The following is a 14,966-nucleotide window of genomic DNA, read 5'->3' on the forward strand; positions in this document are numbered from 1 at the left end:
TGAGTGGCTCAGTCGGGTAAGTGACTGCCTTTGGCTCAGGTCATGATCCTGGAGTCCCGGGATGGAGTCCCACATTGGGCTACCAGCTCCACAGGGCGTCTGCTTCTCCCTCTGACCTTCTCCTCTGTCTTACTTGCTCTCTCTCTCTCAAAATAAATAAATAAAATCTTTTAAAAAAATAAATAAAAGAGGATAGCACTTTCTGAATGGTAGGGTAAGGAACCCCCAAATCCATTCCTCCTTACAAGTAGTGAAAACACTGGCCAACAACAATAGCAAAAGAAGATCCAAATTAACTTTCTGGGAGTTGTAGACAATTAGCCAATGTAGACATTAGCTTGAAATAATCTGAGGAGCATTTATTCAAGAAAAGTGTCTGAATCTTGGTAAGGATGAGCTTTGTGATATTTTAATGGCTTTATTCCTGTCCTCCTCACCCCACTCCATCATACCAATGAAAACCAGCAGCCTAACAGGATGGAGGGAGGAAAAGGGGCTTGGAGCTCCCCCAAATGCTACATTCTTAAAGAATTGCCATCCTTTTTAGTTTTTGATTTTTGTTTCTTTTTTTAAGATTTTATTTATTTGACAGAGAGAGAGAGAGGAAACCCAAGCAGGTGGAGCGGCAGGCAGAGGAAGAAGCAGGCTCCCCACTGAGCAGGGAGCTTCATGCTGCTGGGCTCCATCTCAGGATCCCAGAATCATGACCTGAGCCAAAGGCAGAATCTTAACCGAATGAGCCACCCAGGTGCCCCGAACTGTCATCCTTTTTAAAAATCACATGTTGGGGTGCCTAGATGGCTCAGTCGTTAAGCATCTGCCTTTGGCTTCGGTCATGATCCTGGGGTCCTGGGATTGAGCCACACACCGGGCTCCCTGCTAGGGGGAAGCCTGCTTTCTCCCTCTCCCACTCCCCCTGCATGTGTTCCCTCTCTCGCTATGTGTCTCTCTGTCAAATAAATAAATAAAATCTTGGATGTGAGGGCGATCTGGCTGCGACATCTGTCACCCCATTGATTGCCAGGGTTGATTCGGCTGATCTGGCTGGCTAGGCGGGTGTCTCCTTCCTCCCTCACCGCTCCATGTGTGTCCCTCCTGAAGCTGCGCGCTCAGTCAAAGAGGAGACTTTCCTCGATAGAGGAGAGGACTGTTCTATTCTTCGGTCAAGGGTATACGAGTAGCTGCGCTCCTCTGCTAGAACCTCCAAACAAGCTCTCAAGGTCAAATAAAATCTTTATAAAAATAAAAATAAAAATCACGTGGTAACATAAACAGCATTTTCCAAAACAGAACAAAAAATATTTAGCGAGAAGAATGGCATCGTTTTACATGTCTGCAAATCTCTTTAATGTCTGGTTTAACAGAAAACAGCTAGATTCTCATATATGTTCCTGAGTTCAATCTCTTGTGATATCACATATTTGATGTCCTCCCAAAAACTCTACTATGCATTTGTGAGAGAATGAGTGTGAAAAAGGCAAATAAAGTCTTAGTATCATGAAAACACTGCTGACCTCCAGACCCCTTGAAAGATTCTCAAGGACCTCCATCAGAGATCCCAGACCACACTTAGAACAGTTAATCAAAGCTGTTAAACTTTCTGGTTATAAAGGTATCAACCCATCCACACCTCCACAATGAATGTTTAATCTCACCTTTACACTGAAGCAAATAGGGCTTTACATTTTATTTGAATGAAGATGGGTTCCTAAGTGTTTTTTTTTTTAAGATTTTATTTATTTATTTGACAGACAGAGATCACAAGTAGGCAGAGAGGCAGGCAGAGAGAGAGGAGAAAGCAGGCTCTCCACGGAGCAGAGAGCCCGATGCGGGGCTCGATCCCAGGACCCTGGGATCATGACCTGAGCCGAAGGCAGAGGCTTTAACCCACTGAGCCACCCAGGCGCCCCGAGTTCCTAAGTGTTTAAATCCTCTTCAGTTTGCTTCTCAAACCAGTGGTCTGTTTATTTACTTAATGCTGTGTGTTAATCAGACAGTCACCAGAGAGTGAAGAATGATGCACATTCCTGTCATACAAAGTTGTTATGAGGAAGGGTTTCAGGATCAAAATGATCAAGTTTCAATGACCGAGTAACCTGATGAAGAAATCCAAACTTGGATGAATGTTTAGGCATTCCAGATTTGTGGGAACAAGTGTTAAGTACTTAAATCTCCGTCAACATCTTGTTCAAAGCATGGATCTTGAAGCTAACATGACTGCTCGGATCCAGTTGGGCCAACTTCAATATTAAGAGTCCCTCCTTGAACATTTCATCTTCTTTTGTGAGTGTGGCTCACCGAATTCATCTTTCTCTTTAATGCATTCTGGAAAATGGATTGTTTGTGGCTTGAAGAATTGTTTTAAGTTTAACTCTGGTGTTTTGAAAAGTAGCATCTTGATTTCCACAGACCTCCATTTCACAACGAATCATTGAACATTCAGTCATTCATTTATTAAATCCCTACAACACATCAGGCACACTGTATGAAATGCTGGGAATAGAACTGGAAGCAGAACAATATCCTTGTCCTCTAAGGAGTAAGCTGATGAACATATACTTAACTGCTAATGGAGGGGAAAAGGATTAGGAGATAGGAAGAGCTGGGGTAGAGGTAGGGTTTGCTACTTTATTTGGGGTGGTCAGAGAAGCTTTTGTGCTAAGGTGACATTTGAGCCATATGGAAATTTGGGGGAAGAGCAGTGTGGGCAAAAGGAACAGCAAGGATACAGCTTGAGAGAGGAGGTCACAGAGTTATGGGGTCAGGAGCAGATCATGCTAGGCTTTGTAGGTCAAAATTAAAAACAAAATAAATGAAGGCTTTGGCTCCCGTTCTGAGTGAGATTGGGAGCCACTGGGGAGTTTGGAGGTGAGGACAGAGACATGACCAGGCTTGCCTTTTCAAAGAGCATTGCCTGTTATGTGAAGATCAAAGGAGAGCAGGGAAGAGGTAGGGCAGGAGGGCAGGTAGGAGGCTATTACAGTAAATCAGACAATGGTTTCTGGTGGCTTGGATACTGGGCAGTGGAAGAGATAAGATGCATTCTGGAATTATTTTGAAGGTAGAGCTGAAAGGACATGTTGGATTGGAGATAGGGTGTGAGAAAGATAGGAGTTAAGAATGATTCAAAAGGCTTTAATTCACCTGGGAGTCAGCTGGAGAAGCAGATTTGAGAAGGGAAATTGGGAGTTTGGTTTTGTTTTTCTGGAGTCTGAAATACTTACGAGATAATCATGCAGAGATGTTGTGTAGGTGGTTGGAGATGACTGAAGATCAGGAAGAGAGCTACAGGCTGAAGGGAGATACACATATAGGAGCAGCCAGAATATCAATGTTATTTAAAGCATGAAACTAGAGAAGATACCCTAGGGAGTGAGTGCAGATGAGGTCAGAGTCCTAAGCTCTCGGGCATTCCCAAGGTACAGAAGTCAGTGCAATGAGCAGGAGTCCATAAAAGACCCAGTTGGAGAAGCCAGTGAGGCAGGAACAGAACCGAGAAGGGATTCCTGGAAGTCAAGTGAAAAAGAAGGTGATGACGTGTCAGCTGCCAAATGTGGCTGAGAGGGAAAGACGAGGGGCACCCACTATACGCAGACACTGGGTATCCAAAGAATGCCAGGCACATGGGGCACCTGGGTGGCCCAGTCATTAAGCCTCTGCCTCGGGATCAGGTCATGATCCCAGAGTCCTGGGATCCAGCCCTGCATCAGGCTCCCTGCTTGGTGGGAAGCCTGCTTCTCCCTCTCCCTCTCTCACTCCCCCTACTTGTGTTCCCTCTCTTGCTGTCTCTGTCTTTGTCAAATAAATAAATAAATAAAATCTTAAAAAAAAGAATGCTAGGCACAGAGCAAATGTTCATGTACTTTTAATTGTAAAATACACACAATGTAAATTTACCATCTTAAGCATTTTTAAGTGTACCATTCAGTGGTGTTTAGTATTTTCTCATTGTTAAGAAACAGTTCTCTGAAACAAGAAGTCCCCATTCCCTACCTCCTCCCCCCAGACCCTGGAAACCACCATTTGACTTTGTGTTTCTATGAATTTGACTACTGTCATAAGAGTGGGTACATACAATATTTGTCTTTTCATGATTGACTTCTTTCACTTAGCATCATGTCTTCAAGTTTCATCCATGCTGTAGCATATGCCAGTACTTCCTTCTTTTTAAGGCTAAATAGTATTCCATTGTGTGTGTATATATGTGTGTATATATCTATATGTACACACATATAGATATATACCGTGGGGAGTCTGCATCTCCCTCTGACCCTCCCCCACCTCGTGCTCTCTTTCTCTCTCTCACTCTCTCAAATAAATACATAAAATCTTTTTAAAAAATATATTACTTATTTGTTTGACAGAGAGAGACACAGTGAGAGAGGGAACACAAGTAAGGGGAGAGGGAGAGGGAGAGCAGGCTTCCTATGGAGCAGGGAGCCCAATGTGGGGCTTGATCCCAGGACACTGGGATCATGACCTGAGCTGAAGGCAGACCCTTAATGACTAAGCCACCCAGGCACCCCTAAATAAATAAAATCTTAAAAAAAAAAGAATACAGACTTCACAGAATTCCTTCATAAAAGTCACTGAACGAACAGCAGAAACAAAACCAACAAATAGCAGCCAAAACAAAGCCCAGGGAGGAAAGAATCTGAATTCCACATTATTTTAAATGTCTAGATTTAAAAATTGCAAAGAAACTAGAAAGTATGGACCATACATAGGCAAAAAATAAGCAATAAATAGAACGTGTCCCTAAGGAAGCCCAGATATTAGGCTGCACTAGACAAAGTTTTTTTAAAAGAATTTATTTATTTATTTGATGGACAGAGATCATAAGCAGGCAGAGAGGCAGGCAGAGAGAGGGGGGGAAGCAGGCTCCCCGCTGAGCAGAGAGCCCAATGTGGGGCTTGATCCCAGGACCCCGGGATCATGACCTGAGCAGAAGGCAGAGGCTTTAACCCACTGAGCCACTCAGGCGCCCCTAGACAAAGATTTTTAATCACTAGTATAAATATGCTCAAGGAACTAAAGGAAACCACGTATAAAGAACTAAAGGGAAGTTTAATAACAGTGTCTTACCAAATAGAGAATATTGGTAAAGAGATAGAAATTAAAAAAGGAATGAGGGGCAGCTGCGTGGCTCAGTTAGTTAAGTGTCTGCCTTCGGCTCAGGTCACGATCCCAGGATCCTGGGATCGAGTCCCACATCAGGCTCCCTGCTCACTGGGGAGTCTGTTTCTCCCTCTCCCTCTGTTGCTCTCTCTCTGTGTCAAATAAAGAAAATATAGGGGCGATTATTAGCTGGGGAGACAAGATGGTGGAGAAGTAGGAGGTTCTGTTTCAACCAGTCCCCTAAAGTGAGCTGATTACGTACCAAAGAACTCTGATCACCCATGAAATCAGCCTGAAATTAGAATTACACACTTTTGGATCTCTATGGGGGAAGAAGACGCCAGTGGGCAGGTAAAGCAGAGTGGAAACATCGGACTGATGTCGGAAGATAAACAAAAGGGGGACGGAGCCACCAGAAGCGACCCATTGGAAAGTAATACCCCAATACAAGAGTGTCCTGTGATTGGGGACCAGCATCAACTTGGAGTCTGGTTGAAAGCACTCAAAAAGAGCAAAAGATCTTAAGGGGAAATTGGTGGAATTGGGTGGTTAGGGACAGGAACTTAAGCCCATGGACCCAGGAGGGCCCCTGAGCCGCAGGCGCACCTGAGAGTGTCTGGGTGGCGGCGCCCATGAGGCAGTCTGGGGTGGATGCCAGCCGGCAGAACCACAGCATTTTGCACTCTGCACGCGCCCTGCACGACCAGAGTCTGAGTCACGCCCCACACCGTCCCCTGAGAAAGGTGCATGCAGGCGCCAGCCCGGTGCTCTCTCGGACCCGGAGAGTCTGAGCACTCCCAGCCCGGGCCAGCCAGAGGGAAAGTCTCAGTGCGCTATATCGCTGCTTGGGATCTCTCTGGCGGTCTGGACCTGTCCAGACAGCCATGGCTAGGATTTCTCATGGTTTTGGGTACAAGCAGGAGTTCCTGTGACCCCAGAGTCCGTGACTGGGGACGTGCTCGGCCAGCGGCCGAGGGGGAATTTATGTGCTCCGGTGCACCCAGAGGGGAACAGACTGAGGCTTCTCTGAGAGGGAGGTCTGGGTGCAGTTTGCTTTCCTCTGAACCTCCAAAGAACCACCAAAAGCCGCCAAGCCGAGAAAAAACTAACAAACAAACCAAAAAACCTCCAGAGAACAAAAGCCTGAAAAACCGGTTTCTTCAGAGCCCAGACCCTTGATGGGGGCGAGAGGACTTAACTCTAGCAAGACTCCCTGAAAAACCACATGGCAGGCCCCTCCCCCAGAAAGCCAGCCAGAAAAAAAACAAAAACAAAAACAAACAAATAAGAGGACAACCACCACTACTTCATAGATACAACTTTTATTTTATTTTATTTTATTTTTTTAAAAGATTTTATTTATTTATTTGACAGACAGAGATCACAAATAGGCAGAGAAGCAGGCAGAGAGAGAGGAGGAAGCAGGCTCCCCGCAGAGCAGAGAGCCCGATGCGGGCCTCTATCCCAGGACCCTGGGATCATGACCCGAGCTGAAGGCAGAGGCCTTAACCCACTGAGCCACCCAGGCGCCCACAACTTTTATTTTAATTCGTTCCCACTATTCTCATTCTTTTCATTTTTTATATAAATTTTTAACCTATTTACCATCACAATGAGATGTCCAGTACATCAAATTCCATAATAACCTTTTAACCTGAACGTTTTTGAGACATATACCTGTTATTTTTTGCTTTTCTATTTTTCTATTTATTTTATTTCATTTTTAAATTTCATATAGAGATAAGCTTCAAGGTCCCCTTTCCCCAATCAATGCTACCCCTATATATAAACCAGTTTTAATCCCCCTTTATCTCAGGAAAGTTGAGTCCTTTAACAAAGATATCAAGATACAACCAGGAAGAATCAAAATAACTGTGCTTGCCCCCACTGAGAATTTATAACAACTCTCCCAGGTTTTCTTCTGTCAGTGTTTCTGTGTATGTTTTTGTTCTGGTAGTATATAAATCTTATACTTGGGGTTCATTTTGGCTGAGTTCTTTTATTTATTTATTTATGTTCTTGTCATCTACTTTTGTCATGCTTTTTGTTTGTCTGTTTTTGTTTGTATACTTCATAAATCTTACCTTTGGGGCCCATTCAGGCTGGGCTTTCTCTTTTATTTTTTCTTTCTTTCTTTTTCTCCTATCTCTCTCTTTTTTTCTTTCTTCTTTCTTTTTGGTGGGGACTCTCAATTGCTCAGAAGCATTCCAGAGGGCACCTTGCCTGCACCATGGTTGATACATTCAGCTACACAACCATTCAGCCATCTCTCACCAAAATGACTAGGAGGAGGAATGTGTAACAGAGGAAAAATTCAGAGACTGGGCCCTCTCCATCAGAGCTATTGGATATGGACATAAACAGTATGTCGGAAAGGGAATTCAGGCTAACAATTATCCAGGCAACAGCTAGGTTGGAGAAAGCCTTTGATGACAAAATGGAATTGATTGGGGCAAACGTGAAAGCCACCAGGGATAATGTTCACAATGCTCTCAATGAGTTCCAATCTAATCTAAATTCTCTATAAGCTAGAGTAACCAAGGCAGAAGATAGAATTAGTGATCTGGAGGACAAACTGATAGAGAAAAAGCATCAGGAGGAAGCCTGGAACAAACAGTTTAGAAGCCATGAAAACAGAATTAGGGAAATAAATGACGCCATGAAATGTTCCAATGTTAGAATTATTGGAATCCCTGAGGGGGAAGAGAAAGAAAGAAGGCTAGAGGATATAGTTGAACAAATTCTCCATGAAAATTTTCCCAATCTGGCGAATGGAACCAGCATCCATGTGCTAGAGGCAGAAAGGTCTCCCCCCAAGATCATAGAATCTAGAAAGACCTCGAGACACCTAATGAATCATAATTTTAGACAGGAGCTTTTGAAAGCAGCTAGGGGGAAGAGATTCCTTATGTACAGAGGAAAGTCCATCAGAATAACGTCAGACCTGTCCACAGAAACCTGGCAAGCCAGAAAGAGCTGGCAAGATGTATTCAGGGCACTAAATGAGAAGAACACGCAGCCAATAATACTTTATCCAGCAAGACTGACATTCAAAATGGATTCAGAGATAAAGAGCTTCCAAGACTGGCAAGGTGTTTTTTTTTAAGATTTTATTTATTTATTTGACAGACAGAGATCACAAACAGGCAGAGAGACAGGCAGAGAGAGAGGGGGAGGCAGGCTTCCTGCGGAGCAGGGAGCCCAATGCAGGGCTCAATCCCAGGACCCCGGGACCACAACCTGAGTTGAAGGCAGAGGCCTTAACCCACTGAGCCACCCAGGAGCCCCAAGACTGGCAAGGTTTAAAAAAGTATGTGACCACCAAGCCGGCACTGCAAGAAATATTAAGGGGGGTTCTATAAAAGAGGAAAGAATATCATTGAACAAACATATATGGAGACAATCTATAGAAACAAAGACTTCACAGGTAACAAGATGTCAATAAAAAATAGGTAACAAGATGTCAATAATCACCCTCAACATGAATGGCCTAAATGCACCCATAAAATGGCACAGGGCTGCAGATTGGATAAAACGACAGAACCCATCCATTTGATGTCTACAAGAGACCCATTTTGAACCTAAGGATACATCCAGACTGAAAGTAAAGGGATGGAGAAGCATCTTTCATGCCAATGGGCCTAAAAAGAAGCCTGGGGTAGCGAATTCTCATATCAGATAAATTAGATTTTAAACTAAAGACTGTAGTCAGAGATACAGAAGGACACTACATAATTCTCAAAGGAACTATCCACCAAGAAGATCTAATAATTGTAAATATTTATGCCCCCAATATGGGAGCAGCCAATTACATAAGAAAACTGTTAATCAAGATAAAGAGTCATATTGAAATGAATATATTAATAGTAGGAGATCTTAACATGCCACTCTCAGTAATAGACAGATCATCCAAGCAGAAAATCAATAAAGAAACAAGAGCATTGAATGACACATTGGACCAAATGGACCTCATAGATATATACAGAACATTCCACCCTAAAACAACAGAATACTCATTCTTCTCGAGTGCACATGGAACCTTCTCCAGAATAGACCACATACTGGGCCACAAATCAGGGCTCAACCGATACCAAAAGACTGAGATTATTCCCTGCATATTCTCAGATCACAATGCTTTGAAACTGGAGCTCAACCACAGGGAAAAGTTTGGAACGAATTCAAACACCTGAAAGCTAAAGACCATCTTGCTTAAGAATGCTTGGATCAACCAGGAAATCAAAGAAGAACTTAAACAATTCATGGAAACCAATGAGAATGAAGACACTTCCATCCAAAACCTATGGGATACAGCAAAGGTGGTTCTCAGGGGGAAATACATAGCCATCCAAGCCTCACTCAAAAAAAAAAAAAAAAAAAAAAAAACTGAAAAATCCAGAATATACCAGCTGTCTTTACACCTTAAAGAACTGGAGAATCAACAACAAATTAAGCCAACTCCACACACAAGAAGGGAAATAATCAAGATTTGAGCAGAGATCAATGAGATAGAAACTAGAGATACAGTAGAATGCATCAATGAAACTAGAAGCTGGTTTTTTTGAAAGAATCAATAAGATTGATAAACCATTGGCCAAACTAATCCACAAGAAAAGAGAGAAGGCCCAAATTAATAAAATTACAAATGAAAAGGGAGCGATCACAACTAACACCAAGGAAATAGAAACAATCATCAGAAATTATTATCAACAGTTATATGCCAATAAGTTAAGCAACCTAGATGAAATGGATGCATTCCTGGGAAACTATAAACTTCCAAAATTGAACCAGGAAGAAATTGAGAACCTGAATAGACCGATATCTAGTAATGAGATTGAAGCGGTGATCAAAAAACAAGAGCCCAGGACCTGACGGATTCCCTGGGGAATTCTACCAAACTTTTGAAGAAGAAATAATACCTATTCTCCTGAAGCTGTTTCAAAAAATTGAAGCAGAAGGGAAACTTCCAGACTCATTTTATGAAGCCAGCATTACCCTGATCCCCAAACCAGGCAAAGACCCCACCAAAAAGGAGAATTTCAGACCAATATCCCCTGATGAATATGGATGCTAAGATTTCTCAGCAAGATCTTAGCTAATAGGATCCAACAGCACATTAAAAAGATTATCCACCAGGACCAGGTGGGATTCATCCCTGGGTTGCAAGGGTGGTTCAACATTTGCAAATCAATCAATGTGATAGAACAAATCAATAAGAGAAGAGAGAAGAACCACATGGTCCTCTCAACTGATGCAGAAAAAGCACTTGACAAAATCCAGCATCCATTCCTGATTAAAACACTTCAAAGTATAGGGATAGAGGGAACATTCCTCAACTTCATAAAATCTATCTATGAAAAACCAACAGTAAATATCGTCCTCAATGGGAAAAAGCTGAAAGCCTTCCCTTTGAGATCAGGAACACGACAAGGATGCCCACTCTTACCACTCTTGTTCAACATAGTATTAGAAGTCCTAGCAACAGCAATCAGACAACAAAGAGAAATAAAAGGTACTCAAACTGGCAATGAAGAAGTCAAACTCTCTCTCTTCACAGATGATGTGATACTTTATATGGAAAACCCAAAAGACTCCACCCACAAACTACTAGAACTCATACAGCAATCCAGTAATGTGGCAGGATACAAAGTCAATGTACAGAAATCAGTTGCTTTCTTATACATTAACAATGAAAACACAGAAAGGGAAATTAGAGAATCAATTCCATTTACTATAGCACCAAGAACCATAAGATACCTGGGAATAAACCTAACCAAAGAGGTAAAGGATCTGTACTCGAGGAACTACAGAACACTCATGAAAGAAATTGAAGAAGACACAAAAAGATGGAAGACCATTCCATGCTCCTGGATTGGAAAAATAAACATTGTTAAAATGTCTATACTGCCTAGAGCAATCTATATTTTCAATGCCATTCCGATCAAAATTCCACTGGAATTTTTCAAAGAGCTGGAACAAACAATCCTAAAATTTGTATGGAATCAGAAGAGACTCTGAATTGCTAAGGAAATGTTGAAAAAGAAAAACAAAACTGGGGGCATCACGTTGCCTGATTTCAAGCTTTACTACAAAGGTGTGATCACCAAGAAAGCATGGTACTGGCATAAAAACAGACACATAGACCAGTGGAACAGAGTAGAGAGCCCAGATATGAACCCTCAACTCTATGGTCAAATAATCTTTGACAAAGCAGGAAAAAATATACAGTGGAGAAAAGACAGTCTCTTCAATAAATGGTGCTGGGAAAATTGGACAGTTATATGTAGAAGAATGAAACTCAACCATTTTCTTACACCATACACAAAGATAAACTCAAAATGGACAAAAGACCTCTCAACGTGAGGCAGGAATCCATCAGAATCCTAGAGGAGAACATAGATAGTAACCTCTTCGATATCGGCCACAGCAACTTCTTTCAAGATATGTCTCCAAAGGCAAAGGAAACAAAAGTGAAAATGAATTTTGGGGACTTCATCAAGATCAAAAACTTCGGCACAGCAAAGGGAACAGTCAACAAAACGAGAAGCAACCCATGGAATGGGAGAAGATATTCGCCAATGACAGTACAGACAAAAGGCTGATATCCAGGATCTATAAAGAACTCCTCAAACTCAACACACACAAAACAGATAATCATGTCACAAAATGGGTAGAAGACATGAACAGACACTTCTCCAATGAAGACCTACAAATGGCTAACAGACATATGAAAAAATGTTCATCATCACTAGCCATCAGGGAGATTCAAATGAAAACCACGTTGAGATACCACCCTACACCAGTTAGAATGGCCAAAATTAACAAGACAGGAAACAACGTGTGTTGGAGAGGATGTGGGGAAAGGGGAACCCTCTTACACTGTTGGTGGGAATGCAAGTTGGTACAGTCACTTTGGAAAACAGTGTGGAGATTCCCTAAGAAATTAAAAATAGAGCTTCCCTATGACCCTGCATTGCACTACTGGGTATTTACCCCAAAGATACAGATGTAGTGAAATGAAGGGCCATCTGTACCCCAATGTTCATAGCAGCAATGGCCACAGTCGCCAAACTGTGGAAAGAACCAAGATGCCCTTCAACGGACAAATGGATAAGGAAGATGTGGTCCATATATACACTATGGAGTATTATGCCTCCATCAGAAAGGATGAATACCCAACTTTTGTATCAGCATGGACAGGACTGGAAGAGATTATGCTGAGTGAAATAAGTCAAGCAGAGAGAGTCAATTATCATATGGTTTCACTTATTTGTGGAGCATAACAAATATCATGGAGGACATGGGGAGATGGGGAAGAGAAGGGTGTTGGGGAAATAGGAGGGGGAGACGAATCATGAGCGTATGGACTCTGAAAAACAATCTGAGGGTTTTGGAGGGGCGGGGGTGGAAGTTTGGGTGAGCCTGGTGGTGGGTATTATGGATGGTATGTATTGCATGGAACACTTGGTGTGGTACATAAACAATTAATTCTGGTACACTGAAAAGAAATTTAAAAAATAAATAAATAATTTTTTAAAAAAGAAAGACAATATAGGGGCGCCTGTGTGGCTGATGTTTGGGTGTCTGCCTTTGGCTCAGGTCAGGATCCCAGGGTCCAGGCATCGAGTCCCACATAGGGCTCCTGGCTCAGCATGGAATCTGCTTCTCCCTCTCCCCCTGCTCATGCTCTCTGGTCCTGGGATCAAGCCCTGCATTGGGTTCTCTGCTCAGCAGGGAGCCTGCTTCCCCCTCTCTCTTTACCTGTCTCTCTGCCTACTTGTGATCTCTGTCTGTCAAATAAATAAATAAAATCTTTAAAAAGTATTTAAAAAAGAATGAAACAGAAATTCAGGAGTTAAAATAACTAAATTTTAAAATAATATACATGAAAATAAAATTTGAAATAACTGAAATGAAAATTCACTAGAGTGGCTCAAAACAGAAGATTTGAGCTGGCAGAAGAAAGAATAATTGAACTTGACATCAATCAGTTGAGACTATATAGTCTGAGACACAAAAAGAAATGAATGAAGAAAATAGAAATAGGCCTCAGAGGCTTGTAGGACTTCATCAAATGTGCCTATGAATGCATAATGGGAGTCCCAGAAGAAGAGATGAGAGAAAGGGAAAGAAGAAATACTGGTCCAAAACTCCTAATCAATGAAAAACAATCTATACATCCAAGAAACTAAAGAGCTCCAAGTAGGATAAATTTAAAGAGATCCATACCCAGACACATCATAAGCAAACTTTCAAAACACAAAGAAAAAGGATCTTGAAAGCATCAAGGAAGAGAATCTGAAAAGCAGGACATACAAATGATCTTCAGTAAGATTGACTATTGGTTTCTCACCAGAAACCAGGGAGGCCAGAAGACCATGGGATGACATATTGAAATACTGAAAAAGAGGAGCGCCTGGGTGGCTCAATGGATTAAGCCTTGCCTTCGGCTCAGGTCATGATCTCAGGGTCCTGGGTTCAAGCCCTCAGGGTCCTGGGATCAAGCCCCACATCCGGCTTTCTGCTCAGCAAGGAGCCTGCTTCCCCCTCTCTCTCTGCCTGCCTCTCTGCCTACTTGTGATCTCTCTCTGTCTGTCAAACAAACAAATAAAATCTTTAAAAAAAAGACAATTGACCATTTAATAAAAAACAACACTTTGTGGTGTTTATAAAATATGTAAAAGTAAAATGCATGAAGACAACAGCATAGGGGCTTGGGTGGCTCAGTCAGTTGATCATCTGACTCTTGATTTCGGCTCAGGTCCTGATCTCATGGGTTGTGGCATCAAGCCCAGTGTCTGGCTCTGCCCTCAGCAGGGAGTCTGCTTCTCTCCTTCCCCCTTGCCCTCTGCCCCTCCCCCTGCTGTGCTCTCTGGCTCTGTCTCTCCCTTAAATAAATGAATAGATAAATCTTAAAAAAAAGAAATATATACTATAAATTTAAGCAGTATAATATAAGTTAAAGAGGTATACTATAAGTGCTAACTCAACGAATAAAATAACAAATCCAAGACACACAAATAACAAACTAACACAGGAGAGAAAAAGAAATCGACAAAAAAATTTGATTACTCCAAAAGAAGGCAGAAGAAGTAAGAAAAGGGAATAAAGAAGAGATGGAACAAATAGAAAACAGCAGGATGACACACTCCCAACTTATCCTGTTAATGATATTAAGGTAAATGACCTAAATATCCCAGTTAAAAGACAAAGATTGTCAATCTGCATAAAAATCAACTAAATGCTAACACCAAAAAAAAGATATGCTAACACTAGTTTTTTTTTTAAAGATTTTATTTATTTTGACAGAGAGAGACACAGTGAGAGAGGAAACACAAGCAGGGGGAGAGGAAGAAGCAAGCTTCCCTCCAAGCAGGGAGCTTGATGTGGGGCTCGAACGCAGGACCCTGGGATCATGACCTGAACTGAAAACAGACACTTAACCACAGCCACCCAGGTACCCTAACACTAGCTTTTTTTTTTTTTTTAAAGGTGGGACTGCTATACTGATATCAGACAAAGTAGGTTTCAGACTAAAGGCTATTACTAGGGATAAACTTTTATCTGAAGCATTCATACACATAATAACAGAGCTGCAAAATACATGAAGCAATAATTGATAGAATTGCTAAGAGAAATGGACAAATCACAATTACAGTTGCAGACTTCCTTATTCCTATCTACATTATTCATAGAAAAAGTAGGCAGGAAATCAGCAGGAATATAGTAGGTTTAAAACAACAGTAGCAACCAACTTGACCTGACCAATATTTATAATACATTCCATCCAACACCAGCAGAAAACAGTCATCTCAAATGCACACAGAACATTTGCAAGGCTGAAATATTTG

This window comes from Martes martes (assembly GCF_963455335.1).
Source record: "Martes martes genome assembly, chromosome: X".
In the NCBI taxonomy this organism is placed as follows: Eukaryota; Metazoa; Chordata; class Mammalia; order Carnivora; family Mustelidae; genus Martes; species Martes martes.